Raw genomic sequence first — 17,952 nt, 5'->3', positions numbered from 1 at the left:
CTTTCATTACGCACACCTGTCCCCTATTCCCACAGATTAGTACTTGTATAAGTGTGCCTTTTGGTTTCCATTGGGCTGTCCATTATTGTTCCCATGTCCGTTGGTGGTGTGAGTACCTATGCGTTGGTACAGCTGTTATGCTGCGTGCTTTACATATTGTGTATTACGGGTATTGTTTTGTGTCGTCCAAAGAGGTCTACCCTCGCTCTTTTGTTTGGGTACAGCCCAGTGTTTTTGTATACGTATTTGTTTTGGGTGTATTAAAAAACCCCTATTGTGTATTCCTGCGCCTATCCACAAAATCCTTTATACCAGCGTGACAGTTGTCAGATTTGAGGGTGTAAACTATACGTGTTCCTGTGAAAGCGTGGACTTTTCCCTCCTCAGGCAACATGACAGAACGTGTGACCTTTTCCGTGGTTCGTCGGATTCAGGACCCTGTTTGGACCGTTGGAAAGTAGCCTGGATTAGCTGAACTCAGCCAAGAGATGGAAATGTCAATGATAATCCAAGGCTGCGTCCCAAATGGCACAATGTTCCCTACATTGTGCACTACTGGGCTCTGGTCAAAAGTTGTGCACTATGTAGGGAATAGGGTTCGGATTCAACCCAACACATCAACGTACTGTGGGGTGGTCCGTGGATTATCCATGGACTCACGGTGGAGAGCCAGTCAGCTGGCCGGCTGAGAGAGAGAGAGTCCCCTAACTTTACCTTCCTGCCACCATGCAGGAAGTCCCTATAAATCCATTCTTTTACTAGAAAGGAGAGCAGAAAACGTCATGGTTGCTTGTTTTAGGCCTGTTCTGGTATGAAGTTTAATGTTTGAACGTTTGTGTCTCGATGGAAATGATAAATCTGGCAGCTGTAGATGGGGAAACATGGAAAAACACCCTAGAATATAACATTATGAACCGAGGAGAAGAGCAGAGTCCTGGAAAACGATGGTAGGAGAACTGAACAGTGTATTATAATAATAATAACAATAATACATTTTGTTTTAAGAGCTTTTCACAACACCCAAAGTCACTTTACATACGTAAGAAAGTCAGCGGGATAAAAAGCAATACAATCACATTCAAATAAGTATATAAAAGTACACTAAACATGATGACAGACTAACTATGGAGAACACTAAACATGATGACAGACTAACCATGGAGAACACTAAACATGATGACAGACTAACCATGGAGAACACTAAACATGATGACAGACTAACCATGGAGAACACTAAACATGATGACAGACTAACCAGGGAGAACACTAAACATGATGACAGACTAACCAGGGAGAACACTAAACATGATGACAGACTAACCAGGGAGAACACTAAACATGATGACAGACTAACCATGGAGAACACTAAACATGATGACAGTCTAACCAGTGAGAACACTAAACATGATGACAGACTAACCAGGGAGAACACTAAACATGATGACAGACTAACCAGGGAGAACACTAAACATGATGACAGACTAACCATGGAGAACACTAAACATGATGACAGACTAACCATGGAGAACACTTAACATGATGACAGACTAACCATGGAGAACACTAAACATGATGACAGACTAACCATGGAGAACACTAAACATGATGACAGACTAACCATGGAGAACACTAAACATGATGACAGACTAACCATGGAGAACACTAAACATGATGACAGACTAACCATGGAGAACACTAAACATGATGACAGACTAACCAGGGAAAACACTAAACATGATGACAGACTAACCAGGGAGAACACTAAACATGATGACAGACTAACCAGGGAGAACACTAAACATGATGACAGACTAACCATGGAGAACACTAAACATGATGACAGTCTAACCAGTGAGAACACTAAACATGATGACAGACTAACCAGGGAGAACACTAAACATGATGACAGACTAACCAGGGAGAACACTAAACATGATGACAGACTAACCATGGAGAACACTAAACATGATGACAGACTAACCATGGAGAACACTTAACATGATGACAGACTAACCATGGAGAACACTAAACATGATGACAGACTAACCATGGAGAACACTTAACATGATGACAGACTAACCATGGAGAACACTAAACATGATGACAGACTAACCATGGAGAACACTAAACATGATGACAGACTAACCATGGAGAACACTTAACATGATGACAGACTAACCATGGAGAACACTAAACATGATGACAGACTAACCATGGAGAACACTAAACATGATGACAGACTAAACATGGAGAACACTAAACATGATGACAGACTAACCATGGAGAACACTAAACATGATGACAGACTAACCAGGGAGAACACTAAACATGATGACAGACAGACCAAGGAGAACACTAAACATGATGACAGACTAACCAGGGAGAACACTAAACATGATGACAGACTAACCATGGAGAACACTAAACATGATGACAGACTAACCATGGAGAACACTAAACATGATGACAGACTAACCATGGAGAACACTAAACATGATGACAGACTAACCATGGAGAACACTAAACATGATGACAGTCTAACCAGTGAGAACACTAAACATGATGACAGACTAACCAGGGAGAACACTAAACATGATGACAGACTGACCAGGGAGAACACTAAACATGATGACAGACTAACCATGGAGAACACTAAACATGATGACAGACTAACCATGGAGAACACTAAACATGATGACAGACTAACCAGGGAGAACACTAAACATGATGACAGACTGACCAAGGAGAACACTAAACATGATGACAGACTAACCATGGAGAACACTAAACATGATGACAGACTGACCAGGGAGAACACTAAACATGATGACAGACTAACCAGGGAGAACACTAAACATGATGACAGACTAACCATGGAGAACACTAAACATGATGACAGACTAACCATGGAGAACACTAAACATGATGACAGACTAACCATGGAGAACACTAAACATGATGACAGACTAACCATGGAGAACACTAAACATGATGACAGACTAACCAGGGAGAACACTAAACATGATGACAGACTAACCATGGAGAACACTAAACATGATGACAGACTAACCAGGGAGAACACTAAACATGATGACAGACTAACCATGGAGAACACTAAACATGATGACAGACTGACCATGGAGAACACTAAACATGATGACAGACTAACCAGGGAGAACACTAAACATGATGACAGACTAACCAGGGAGAACACTAAACATGATGACAGACTAACCATGGAGAACACTAAACATGATGACAGACTAACCATGGAGAACACTAAACATGATGACAGACTAATCATGGAGAACACTAAACATGATGACAGACTAACCATGGAGAACACTAAACATGATGACAGACTAACCATGGAGAACACTAAACATGATGACAGACTAACCATGGAGAACACTAAACATGATGACAGACTAACCATGGAGAACACTAAACATGATGACAGACTAACCAGGGAGAACACTAAACATGATGACAGACTAACCATGGAGAACACTAAACATGATGACAGACTAACCAGGGAGAACACTAAACATGATGACAGACTAACCATGGAGAACACTAAACATGATGACAGACTGACCATGGAGAACACTAAACATGATGACAGACTAACCAGGGAGAACACTAAACATGATGACAGACTAACCAGGGAGAACACTAAACATGATGACAGACTAACCATGGAGAACACTAAACATGATGACAGACTAACCATGGAGAACACTAAACATGATGACAGACTAATCATGGAGAACACTAAACATGATGACAGACTAACCATGGAGAACACTAAACATGATGACAGACTAACCAGGGAGAACACTAAACATGATGACAGTCTAACCAGTGAGAACACTAAACATGATGACAGACTAACCATGGAGAACACTAAACATGGTGACAGACTAACCAGGGAGAACACTAAACATGATGACAGACTAACCATGGAGAACACTAAACATGGTGACAGACTAACCAGGGAGAACACTAAACATGATGACAGACTAACCAGGGAGAACACTAAACATGATGACAGACTAACCAGGGAGAACACTAAACATGATGACAGACTAACCATGGAGAACACTAAACGTGATGACAGACTAACCAGTGAGAACACTAAACATGATGACAGACTAACCAGGGATAACACTAAACATGATGACAGACTAACCATGGAGAACACTAAACATGATGACAGTCTAACCAGTGAGAACACTAAACATGATGACAGACTAACCAGGGAGAACACTAAACATGATGACAGACTAACCAGGGAGAACACTAAACATGATGACAGACTAACCATGGAGAACACTAAACATGATGACAGACTGACCAGGGAGAACACTAAACATGATGACAGACTGACCAGGGAGAACACTGAACATGATGACAGACTAACCATGGAGAACACTAAACATGATGACAGACTAACCATGGAGAACACTAAACATGATGACAGACTAACCATGGAGAACACTAAACATGATGACAGACTAACCAGGGAGAACACTAAACATCATGACAGACTAACCAGGGAGAACACTAAACATGATGACAGACTGACCATGGAGAACACTAAACATGATGACAGACTAACCATGGAGAACACTAAACATGATGACAGACTAACCAGGGAGAACACTAAACATGATGACAGACTAACCATGGAGAACACTAAACATGATAACAGACTAACCATGGAGAACACTAAACATGATGACAGACTAACCAGGGAGAACACTAAACATGATGACAGACTAACCATGGAGAACACTAAACATGATGACAGACTAACCATGGAGAACACTAAACATGATGACAGACTAACCAGGGAGAACACTAAACATGATGACAGACTAACCAGGGAGAACACTAAACATGATGACAGACTAACCATAAAGAACACTAAACATGATGACAGACTAACCAGTGAGAACACTAAACATGATGACAGACTAACCATGGAGAACACTAAACATGATGACAGACTAACCATGGAGAACACTAAACATGATGACAGACTAACCATGGAGAACACTAAACATGATGACAGACTAACCATGGAGAACACTAAACATGATGACAGACTAACCATGGAGAACACTAAACATGATGACAGACTAACCATGGAGAACACTAAACATGATGACAGACTAACCATGGAGAACACTAAACATGATGACAGACTAACCATGGAGAACACTAAACATGATGACAGACTAACCAGGGAGAACACTAAACATGATGACAGACTAACCATGGAGAACACTAAACATGATGACAGACTAAACATGGAGAACACGAAACATGATGACAGACTAACCATGGAGAACACTAAACATGATGACAGACTAACCATGGAGAACACTAAACATGATGACAGACTAACCATGGAGAACACTAAACATGATGACAGACTAATCAGGGAGAACACTAAACATGATGACAGACTAACCATGGAGAACACTAAACATGATGACAGACTAACCATGGAGAACACTAAACATGATGACAGACTAACCATGGAGAACACTAAACATGATGACAGACTAACCATGGAGAACACTAAACATGATGACAGACTAACCATGGAGAACACTAAACATGATGACAGACTAACCAGGGAGAACACTAAACATGATGACAGACTAACCAGGGAGAACACTAAACATGATGACAGACTAACCATGGAGAACACTAAACATGATGACAGACTAACCATGGAGAACACTAAACATGATGACAGACTAACCATGGAGAACACTAAACATGATGACAGACTAACCAGGGAGAACACTAAACATGATGACAGACTAACCATGGAGAACACTAAACATGATGACAGACTAACCAGGGAGAACACTAAACATGATGACAGACTAACCATGGAGAACACTAAACATGATGACAGACTAACCATGGAGAACACTAAACATGATGACAGACTAACCAGGGAGAACACTAAACATGATGACAGACTAACCATGGAGAACACTAAACATGATGACAGACTAACCATGGAGAACACTAAACATGATGACAGACTAACCATGGAGAACACTAAACATGATGACAGACTAACCAGGGAGAACACTAAACATGATGACAGACTAACCATGGAGAACACTAAACATGATGACAGACTAACCATGGAGAACACTAAACATGATGACAGACTAACCATGGAGAACACTAAACATGATGACAGACTGACCATGGAGAACACTAAACATGATGACAGACTGACCATGGAGAACACTAAACATGATGACAGACTGACCAGGGAGAACACTAAACATGATGACAGACTGACCATGGAGAACACTAAACATGATGACAGACTAACCATGGAGAACACTAAACAGAATGACCGACTAACCATGGAGAACACTAAACATGATGACAGACTAACCAGGGAGAACACTAAACATGATGACAGACTAACCATGGAGAACACTAAACATGATGACAGACTAACCATGGAGAACACTAAACATGATGACAGACTAATCATGGAGAACACTAAACATGATGACAGACTAACCATGGAGAACACTAAACATGATGACAGACTAACCATGGAGAACACTAAACATGATGACAGACTAACCATGGAGAACACTAAACATGATGACAGACTAACCATGGAGAACACTAAACATGATGACAGACTAACCAGGGAGAACACTAAACATGATGACAGACTAACCATGGAGAACACTAAACATGATGACAGACTAACCAGGGAGAACACTAAACATGATGACAGACTAACCATGGAGAACACTAAACATGATGACAGACTGACCATGGAGAACACTAAACATGATGACAGACTAACCAGGGAGAACACTAAACATGATGACAGACTAACCAGGGAGAACACTAAACATGATGACAGACTAACCAGGGAGAACACTAAACATGATGACAGACTAACCAGGGAGAACACTAAACATGATGACAGACTAACCATGGAGAACACTAAACATGATGACAGACTAACCATGGAGAACACTTAACATGATGACAGACTAACCATGGAGAACACTAAACATGATGACAGACTAACCATGGAGAACACTTAACATGATGACAGACTAACCATGGAGAACACTAAACATGATGACAGACTAACCATGGAGAACACTAAACATGATGACAGACTAACCATGGAGAACACTAAACATGATGACAGACTAACCATGGAGAACACTAAACATGATGACAGACTAACCATGGAGAACACTAAACATGATGACAGACTAACCAGGGAGAACACTAAACATGATGACAGACTAACCATGGAGAACACTAAACATGATGACAGACTAACCAGGGAGAACACTAAACATGATGACAGACTAACCATGGAGAACACTAAACATGATGACAGACTGACCATGGAGAACACTAAACATGATGACAGACTAACCAGGGAGAACACTAAACATGATGACAGACTAACCAGGGAGAACACTAAACATGATGACAGACTAACCAGGGAGAACACTAAACATGATGACAGACTAACCAGGGAGAACACTAAACATGATGACAGACTAACCATGGAGAACACTAAACATGATGACAGACTAACCATGGAGAACACTTAACATGATGACAGACTAACCATGGAGAACACTAAACATGATGACAGACTAACCATGGAGAACACTTAACATGATGACAGACTAACCATGGAGAACACTAAACATGATGACAGACTAACCATGGAGAACACTAAACATGATGACAGACTAACCATGGAGAACACTTAACATGATGACAGACTAACCATGGAGAACACTAAACATGATGACAGACTAACCATGGAGAACACTAAACATGATGACAGACTAACCAGGGAGAACACTAAACATGATGACAGACTAACCAGGGAGAACACTAAACATGATGACAGACTAACCATGGAGAACACTAAACATGATGACAGACTAACCATGGAGAACACTAAACATGATGACAGACTAACCATGGAGAACACTAAACATGATGACAGACTAACCAGGGAGAACACTAAACATGATGACAGACTAACCATGGAGAACACTAAACATGATGACAGACTAACCAGGGAGAACACTAAACATGATGACAGACTAACCATGGAGAACACTAAACATGATGACAGACTAACCATGGAGAACACTAAACATGATGACAGACTAACCAGGGAGAACACTAAACATGATGACAGACTAACCATGGAGAACACTAAACATGATGACAGACTAACCATGGAGAACACTAAACATGATGACAGACTAACCATGGAGAACACTAAACATGATGACAGACTAACCAGGGAGAACACTAAACATGATGACAGACTAACCATGGAGAACACTAAACATGATGACAGACTAACCATGGAGAACACTAAACATGATGACAGACTAACCATGGAGAACACTAAACATGATGACAGACTGACCATGGAGAACACTAAACATGATGACAGACTAACCAGGGAGAACACTAAACATGATGACAGACTAACCAGGGAGAACACTAAACATGATGACAGACTAACCAGGGAGAACACTAAACATGATGACAGACTAACCAGGGAGAACACTAAACATGATGACAGACTAACCATGGAGAACACTAAACATGATGACAGACTAACCATGGAGAACACTTAACATGATGACAGACTAACCATGGAGAACACTAAACATGATGACAGACTAACCATGGAGAACACTTAACATGATGACAGACTAACCATGGAGAACACTAAACATGATGACAGACTAACCATGGAGAACACTAAACATGATGACAGACTAACCATGGAGAACACTTAACATGATGACAGACTAACCATGGAGAACACTAAACATGATGACAGACTAACCATGGAGAACACTAAACATGATGACAGACTAAACATGGAGAACACTAAACATGATGACAGACTAACCATGGAGAACACTAAACATGATGACAGACTAACCAGGGAGAACACTAAACATGATGACAGACTGACCAAGGAGAACACTAAACATGATGACAGACTAACCAGGGAGAACACTAAACATGATGACAGACTAACCATGGAGAACACTAAACATGATGACAGACTAACCATGGAGAACACTAAACATGATGACAGACTAACCATGGAGAACACTAAACATGATGACAGACTAACCATGGAGAACACTAAACATGATGACAGTCTAACCAGTGAGAACACTAAACATGATGACAGACTAACCAGGGAGAACACTAAACATGATGACAGACTAACCATGGAGAACACTAAACATGATGACAGACTAACCAGGGAGAACACTAAACATGATGACAGACTGACCAAGGAGAACACTAAACATGATGACAGACTAACCATGGAGAACACTAAACATGATGACAGACTGACCAGGGAGAACACTAAACATGATGACAGACTAACCAGGGAGAACACTAAACATGATGACAGACTAACCATGGAGAACACTAAACATGATGACAGACTAACCATGGAGAACACTAAACATGATGACAGACTAACCATGGAGAACACTAAACATGATGACAGACTAACCATGGAGAACACTAAACATGATGACAGACTAACCAGGGAGAACACTAAACATGATGACAGACTAACCATGGAGAACACTAAACATGATGACAGACTAACCAGGGAGAACACTAAACATGATGACAGACTAACCATGGAGAACACTAAACATGATGACAGACTGACCATGGAGAACACTGAACATGATGACAGACTAACCAGGGAGAACACTAAACATGATGACAGACTAACCAGGGAGAACACTAAACATGATGACAGACTAACCATGGAGAACACTAAACATGATGACAGACTAACCATGGAGAACACTAAACATGATGACAGACTAATCATGGAGAACACTAAACATGATGACAGACTAACCATGGAGAACACTAAACATGATGACAGACTAACCATGGAGAACACTAAACATGATGACAGACTGACCATGGAGAACACTAAACATGATGACAGACTAACCATGGAGAACACTAAACATGATGACAGACTAACCAGGGAGAACACTAAACATGATGACAGACTAACCATGGAGAACACTAAACATGATGACAGACTAACCAGGGAGAACACTAAACATGATGACAGACTAACCATGGAGAACACTAAACATGATGACAGACTGACCATGGAGAACACTAAACATGATGACAGACTAACCAGGGAGAACACTAAACATGATGACAGACTAACCAGGGAGAACACTAAACATGATGACAGACTAACCATGGAGAACACTAAACATGATGACAGACTAACCATGGAGAACACTAAACATGATGACAGACTAATCATGGAGAACACTAAACATGATGACAGACTAACCATGGAGAACACTAAACATGATGACAGACTAACCAGGGAGAACACTAAACATGATGACAGTCTAACCAGTGAGAACACTAAACATGATGACAGACTAACCATGGAGAACACTAAACATGGTGACAGACTAACCAGGGAGAACACTAAACATGATGACAGACTAACCATGGAGAACACTAAACATGGTGACAGACTAACCAGGGAGAACACTAAACATGATGACAGACTGACCATGGAGAACACTAAACATGATGACAGACTAACCAGGGAGAACACTAAACATGATGACAGACTGACCAGGGAGAACACTAAACATGATGACAGACTAACCAGGGAGAACACTAAACATGATGACAGACTAACCAGGGAGAACACTAAACATGATGACAGACTAACCATGGAGAACACTAAACGTGATGACAGACTAACCAGTGAGAACACTAAACATGATGACAGACTAACCAGGGACAACACTAAACATGATGACAGACTAACCATGGAGAACACTAAACATGATGACAGTCTAACCAGTGAGAACACTAAACATGATGACAGACTAACCAGGGAGAACACTAAACATGATGACAGACTAACCAGGGAGAACACTAAACATGATGACAGACTAACCATGGAGAACACTAAACATGATGACAGACTGACCAGGGAGAACACTAAACATGATGACAGACTGACCAGGGAGAACACTGAACATGATGACAGACTAACCATGGAGAACACTAAACATGATGACAGACTAACCATGGAGAACACTAAACATGATGACAGACTAACCATGGAGAACACTAAACATGATGACAGACTAACCAGGGAGAACGCTAAACATCATGACAGACTAACCAGGGAGAACACTAAACATGATGACAGACTGACCATGGAGAACACTAAACATGATGACAGACTAACCATGGAGAAAACTAAACGTGATGACAGACTAACCAGGGAGAACACTAAACATGATGACAGACTAACCATGGAGAACACTAAACATGATAACAGACTAACCATGGAGAACACTAAACATGATGACAGACTAACCAGGGAGAACACTAAACATGATGACAGACTAACCATGGAGAACACTAAACATGATGACAGACTAACCATGGAGAACACTAAACATGATGACAGACTAACCAGGGAGAACACTAAACATGATGACAGACTAACCAGGGAGAACACTAAACATGATGACAGACTAACCATAAAGAACACTAAACATGATGACAGACTAACCAGTGAGAACACTAAACATGATGACAGACTAACCATGGAGAACACTAAACATGATGACAGACTAACCTTGGAGAACACTAAACATGATGACAGACTAACCATGGAGAACACTAAACATGATGACAGACTAACCATGGAGAACACTAAACATGATGACAGACTAACCATGGAGAACACTAAACATGATGACAGACTAACCATGGAGAACACTAAACATGATGACAGACTAACCATGGAGAACACTAAACATGATGACAGACTAACCATGGAGAACACTAAACATGATGACAGACTAACCAGGGAGAACACTAAACATGATGACAGACTAACCATGGAGAACACTAAACATGATGACAGACTAAACATGGAGAACACGAAACATGATGACAGACTAACCATGGAGAACACTAAACATGATGACAGACTAACCATGGAGAACACTAAACATGATGACAGACTAACCATGGAGAACACTAAACATGATGACAGACTAATCAGGGAGAACACTAAACATGATGACAGACTAACCATGGAGAACACTAAACATGATGACAGACTAACCATGGAGAACACTAAACATGATGACAGACTAACCATGGAGAACACTAAACATGATGACAGACTAACCATGGAGAACACTAAACATGATGACAGACTAACCATGGAGAACACTAAACATGATGACAGACTAACCAGGGAGAACACTAAACATGATGACAGACTAACCAGGGAGAACACTAAACATGATGACAGACTAACCATGGAGAACACTAAACATGATGACAGACTAACCATGGAGAACACTAAACATGATGACAGACTAACCATGGAGAACACTAAACATGATGACAGACTAACCAGGGAGAACACTAAACATGATGACAGACTAACCATGGAGAACACTAAACATGATGACAGACTAACCAGGGAGAACACTAAACATGATGACAGACTAACCATGGAGAACACTAAACATGATGACAGACTAACCATGGAGAACACTAAACATGATGACAGACTAACCAGGGAGAACACTAAACATGATGACAGACTAACCATGGAGAACACTAAACATGATGACAGACTAACCATGGAGAACACTAAACATGATGACAGACTAACCATGGAGAACACTAAACATGATGACAGACTAACCAGGGAGAACACTAAACATGATGACAGACTAACCATGGAGAACACTAAACATGATGACAGACTAACCATGGAGAACACTAAACATGATGACAGACTAACCATGGAGAACACTAAACATGATGACAGACTGACCATGGAGAACACTAAACATGATGACAGACTGACCATGGAGAACACTAAACATGATGACAGACTGACCAGGGAGAACACTAAACATGATGACAGACTGACCATGGAGAACACTAAACATGATGACAGACTAACCATGGAGAACACTAAACAGGATGACCGACTAACCATGGAGAACACTAAACATGATGACAGACTAACCAGGGAGAACACTAAACATGATGACAGACTAACCATGGAGAACACTAAACATGATGACAGACTAACCATGGAGAACACTAAACATGATGACAGACTAATCATGGAGAACACTAAACATGATGACAGACTAACCATGGAGAACACTAAACATGATGACAGACTAACCATGGAGAACACTAAACATGATGACAGACTAACCATGGAGAACACTAAACATGATGACAGACTAACCATGGAGAACACTAAACATGATGACAGACTAACCAGGGAGAACACTAAACATGATGACAGACTAACCATGGAGAACACTAAACATGATGACAGACTAACCAGGGAGAACACTAAACATGATGACAGACTAACCATGGAGAACACTAAACATGATGACAGACTGACCATGGAGAACACTAAACATGATGACAGACTAACCAGGGAGAACACTAAACATGATGACAGACTAACCAGGGAGAACACTAAACATGATGACAGACTAACCATGGAGAACACTAAACATGATGACAGACTAACCATGGAGAACACTAAACATGATGACAGACTAATCATGGAGAACACTAAACATGATGACAGACTAACCATGGAGAACACTAAACATGATGACAGACTAACCAGGGAGAACACTAAACATGATGACAGTCTAACCAGTGAGAACACTAAACATGATGACAGACTAACCATGGAGAACACTAAACATGGTGACAGACTAACCAGGGAGAACACTAAACATGATGACAGACTAACCATGGAGAACACTAAACATGGTGACAGACTAACCAGGGAGAACACTAAACATGATGACAGACTGACCATGGAGAACACTAAACATGATGACAGACTAACCAGGGAGAACACTAAACATGATGACAGACTGACCAGGGAGAACACTAAACATGATGACAGACTAACCAGGGAGAACACTAAACATGATGACAGACTAACCAGGGAGAACACTAAACATGATGACAGACTAACCATGGAGAACACTAAACGTGATGACAGACTAACCAGTGAGAACACTAAACATGATGACAGACTAACCAGGGATAACACTAAACATGATGACAGACTAACCATGGAGAACACTAAACATGATGACAGTCTAACCAGTGAGAACACTAAACATGATGACAGACTAACCAGGGAGAACACTAAACATGATGACAGACTAACCAGGGATAACACTAAACATGATGACAGACTAACCATGGAGAACACTAAACATGATGACAGACTGACCAGGGAGAACACTAAACATGATGACAGACTGACCAGGGAGAACACTGAACATGATGACAGACTAACCATGGAGAACACTAAACATGATGACAGACTAACCATGGAGAACACTAAACATGATGACAGACTAACCATGGAGAACACTAAACATGATGACAGACTAACCATGGAGAACACTAAACATGATGACAGACTAACCATGGAGAACACTAAACATGATGACAGACTAACCATGGAGAACACTAAACATGATGACAGACTAACCATGGAGAACACTAAACATGATGACAGACTAACCATGGAGAACACTAAACATGATGACAGACTAACCATGGAGAACACTAAACATGATGACAGACTAACCATGGAGAACACTAAACATGATGACAGACTAACCAGGGAGAACACTAAACATGATGACAGACTAACCATGGAGAACACTAAACATGATGACAGACTAAACATGGAGAACACGAAACATGATGACAGACTAACCATGGAGAACACTAAACATGATGACAGACTAACCATGGAGAACACTAAACATGATGACAGACTAACCATGGAGAACACTAAACATGATGACAGACTAATCAGGGAGAACACTAAACATGATGACAGACTAACCATGGAGAACACTAAACATGATGACAGACTAACCATGGAGAACACTAAACATGATGACAGACTAACCATGGAGAACACTAAACATGATGACAGACTAACCATGGAGAACACTAAACATGATGACAGACTAACCATGGAGAACACTAAACATGATGACAGACTAACCAGGGAGAACACTAAACATGATGACAGACTAACCAGGGAGAACACTAAACATGATGACAGACTAACCATGGAGAACACTAAACATGATGACAGACTAACCAGGGAGAACACTAAACATGATGACAGACTAACCATGGAGAACACTAAACATGATGACAGACTAACCATGGAGAACACTAAACATGATGACAGACTAACCAGGGAGAACACTAAACATGATGACAGACTAACCATGGAGAACACTAAACATGATGACAGACTAACCATGGAGAACACTAAACATGATGACAGACTAACCATGGAGAACACTAAACATGATGACAGACTAACCAGGGAGAACACTAAACATGATGACAGACTAACCATGGAGAACACTAAACATGATGACAGACTAACCATGGAGAACACTAAACATGATGACAGACTAACCATGGAGAACACTAAACATGATGACAGACTGACCATGGAGAACACTAAACATGATGACAGACTGACCATGGAGAACACTAAACATGATGACAGACTGACCAGGGAGAACACTAAACATGATGACAGACTGACCATGGAGAACACTAAACATGATGACAGACTAACCATGGAGAACACTAAACAGGATGACCGACTAACCATGGAGAACACTAAACATGATGACAGACTAACCAGGGAGAACACTAAACATGATGACAGACTAACCATGGAGAACACTAAACATGATGACAGACTGACCAAGGAAGTGATCTAGACAGAGGATAAAAGCTAAGGTAAGTCTGTGTGAAGAGATCTATCTTTAGTGTGGACTTGAATATGTGTATGGATTGTGACGTTCTGGCATGGAGAGGGAGGGAGCTCCAGAGTTAGGGAGCTGCACTGCTAAAAGCCCGGTCTCCCATGGTGCAGAGCCTGGTGCAAGGAATGGTGAGGAGGCCAGTGTCAGAGGAGCGCAGTGAAAAGGTGGGAGTATAGGGGTGCAGGAGGTCAGTAAGGTATGTAGGCACCAGTCCATTGAGTGCTTTGTAGGTGAGCATGAGCAATTTAAATGGGGTCCTGTATTCAAATAAAATAAAATAAAATGTCACTGGTCCCATACACATGGTTAGCAGATGTTAATGCAAGTGTAGCAAAATGCTTGTGCTTCTAGTTCCGACCGTGCAGTAATATCTAACAAGTAATCTAACAATTCCCCAACAACTACCTAATACACACAAATCTAAAGGGATGGAATAAGAATATGTACTGTGGCAGACGGCAGGGGAGTGGTGATTGAAGGGAGATATCTTGCAGCCCGCTGGCTCAACCCCCAAGCCTTATATGGACTTCATGTCCCAACGAGGCAAGCCGGTGGATCAAGCCACAGAGTGCTTGGGGATAAAAGAGGAAGCGGGCTGCACAAAAAGAGAGAGAGTACTGAGAGGGAAACCTGTGTTAAAAGAGAGACAATTATCTATGTGATTACCCGTTGTGACCTGGACTGTCTGATTACCCCCACTGTGTACCAAACCGGTTTACTGAGGACTCGAGTTTTAGGATTACCCCTGAAGAACGGAACAGACAACGATAATGGATTCTGGACTGTGAACTGGTTGCTGTATTCCCCCTTTTTCCCAGACTTCAAATCTCCCTAATAAATTCCCCATTTGTAATCTAGTTGTGCTTTGTGTGCGTGTTTGGCTATTGAACTTGGTGACGTGGAAACCCCACCCCCTTTCGCCTGCTACAGTACATATAAATATATGGATGAGCGATGGCCGAGCGGCATAGGCAAGGTGCAATAGATGGTATAAGGTACAATATATATATATATGAGATGAGCAATGTAAGATATGTTAACATTATTAAAGTGGCATTGTTAAAAGTGACTAGTGATCCATTTATTAAAGTGGCCAGTGATATGAGTCTCTATGTAGGCAGCAGCCTCTCTGAGTTATTGACTGGTGTTTAGCAGTCAATAATATTCCTCTTGTCCAGATGGGATAGGGCAGTGTGCAGTGTGATGGCGATTTTGTGATATGATCCTCAACTAGTCTCTCAAAGCACTTCATGACAACAGAAGTGAGTGCTATGGGGCGGTTGTCATTTAGTTCAGTTATCTTTGCCTTCTTGGGTGTAGGAACAATGGTGGCCACCTTGAAGCATGTGGGGACAGCAGACTGGGATAGGGAGTGATTGAATATGTCCGTAAACACACCAGCCAGCTGGTCTGCGCATGCTCTCAGGATGCCGCCTGGACCATGAGCCTTGTATGGGTTAACACGTTTAAATCACGGAGAAGCAGAGAGGGGAGGGGGGCTAAGTCCTTGTTAGTGGGCCGCAATGATGCACTGTATTATCCTCAAAGCGGGCAAAGAAGGTCTTTAGTTTGTCTGGAAGCGAGACGTCAGTGTCTGTGACATGGCTGGTTTTCTTTTTGTAGTCCGTGATTTCCTGTAGACCCTGCCACATATATCTCGTGTCTGAGCCGTTGAATTGCAACTCCACTTTGTCTCTCTCCCGACATTTTGCTTGTTTGATTGCTTTGCGGAGGGAATAACTACACTGCTTATATTCGGCCATATTCCCAGTCCTCTTTCCATGGTTAACTGCGGTGGTTCGCGCTTTCAGTTTTTCAGCGAATGTTGCCATCCATCCACAGTGTCTGGTTAGGGTAGGTTTTAATAGTCACAGTGGGTACAACATCTCCAACGCACCTCCTTATAAACGTATAAGCGTATAGATCGAGGCAGTAATTGCTGCTAAAGGTG

The sequence above is a fragment of the Salvelinus fontinalis genome, chromosome 21 (assembly GCF_029448725.1).
Source record: "Salvelinus fontinalis isolate EN_2023a chromosome 21, ASM2944872v1, whole genome shotgun sequence".
Lineage (NCBI taxonomy): Eukaryota > Metazoa > Chordata > Actinopteri > Salmoniformes > Salmonidae > Salvelinus > Salvelinus fontinalis.
The sequence above is the reverse complement of the archived record's forward strand: the minus strand, read 5'-3'. Positions refer to the sequence as shown.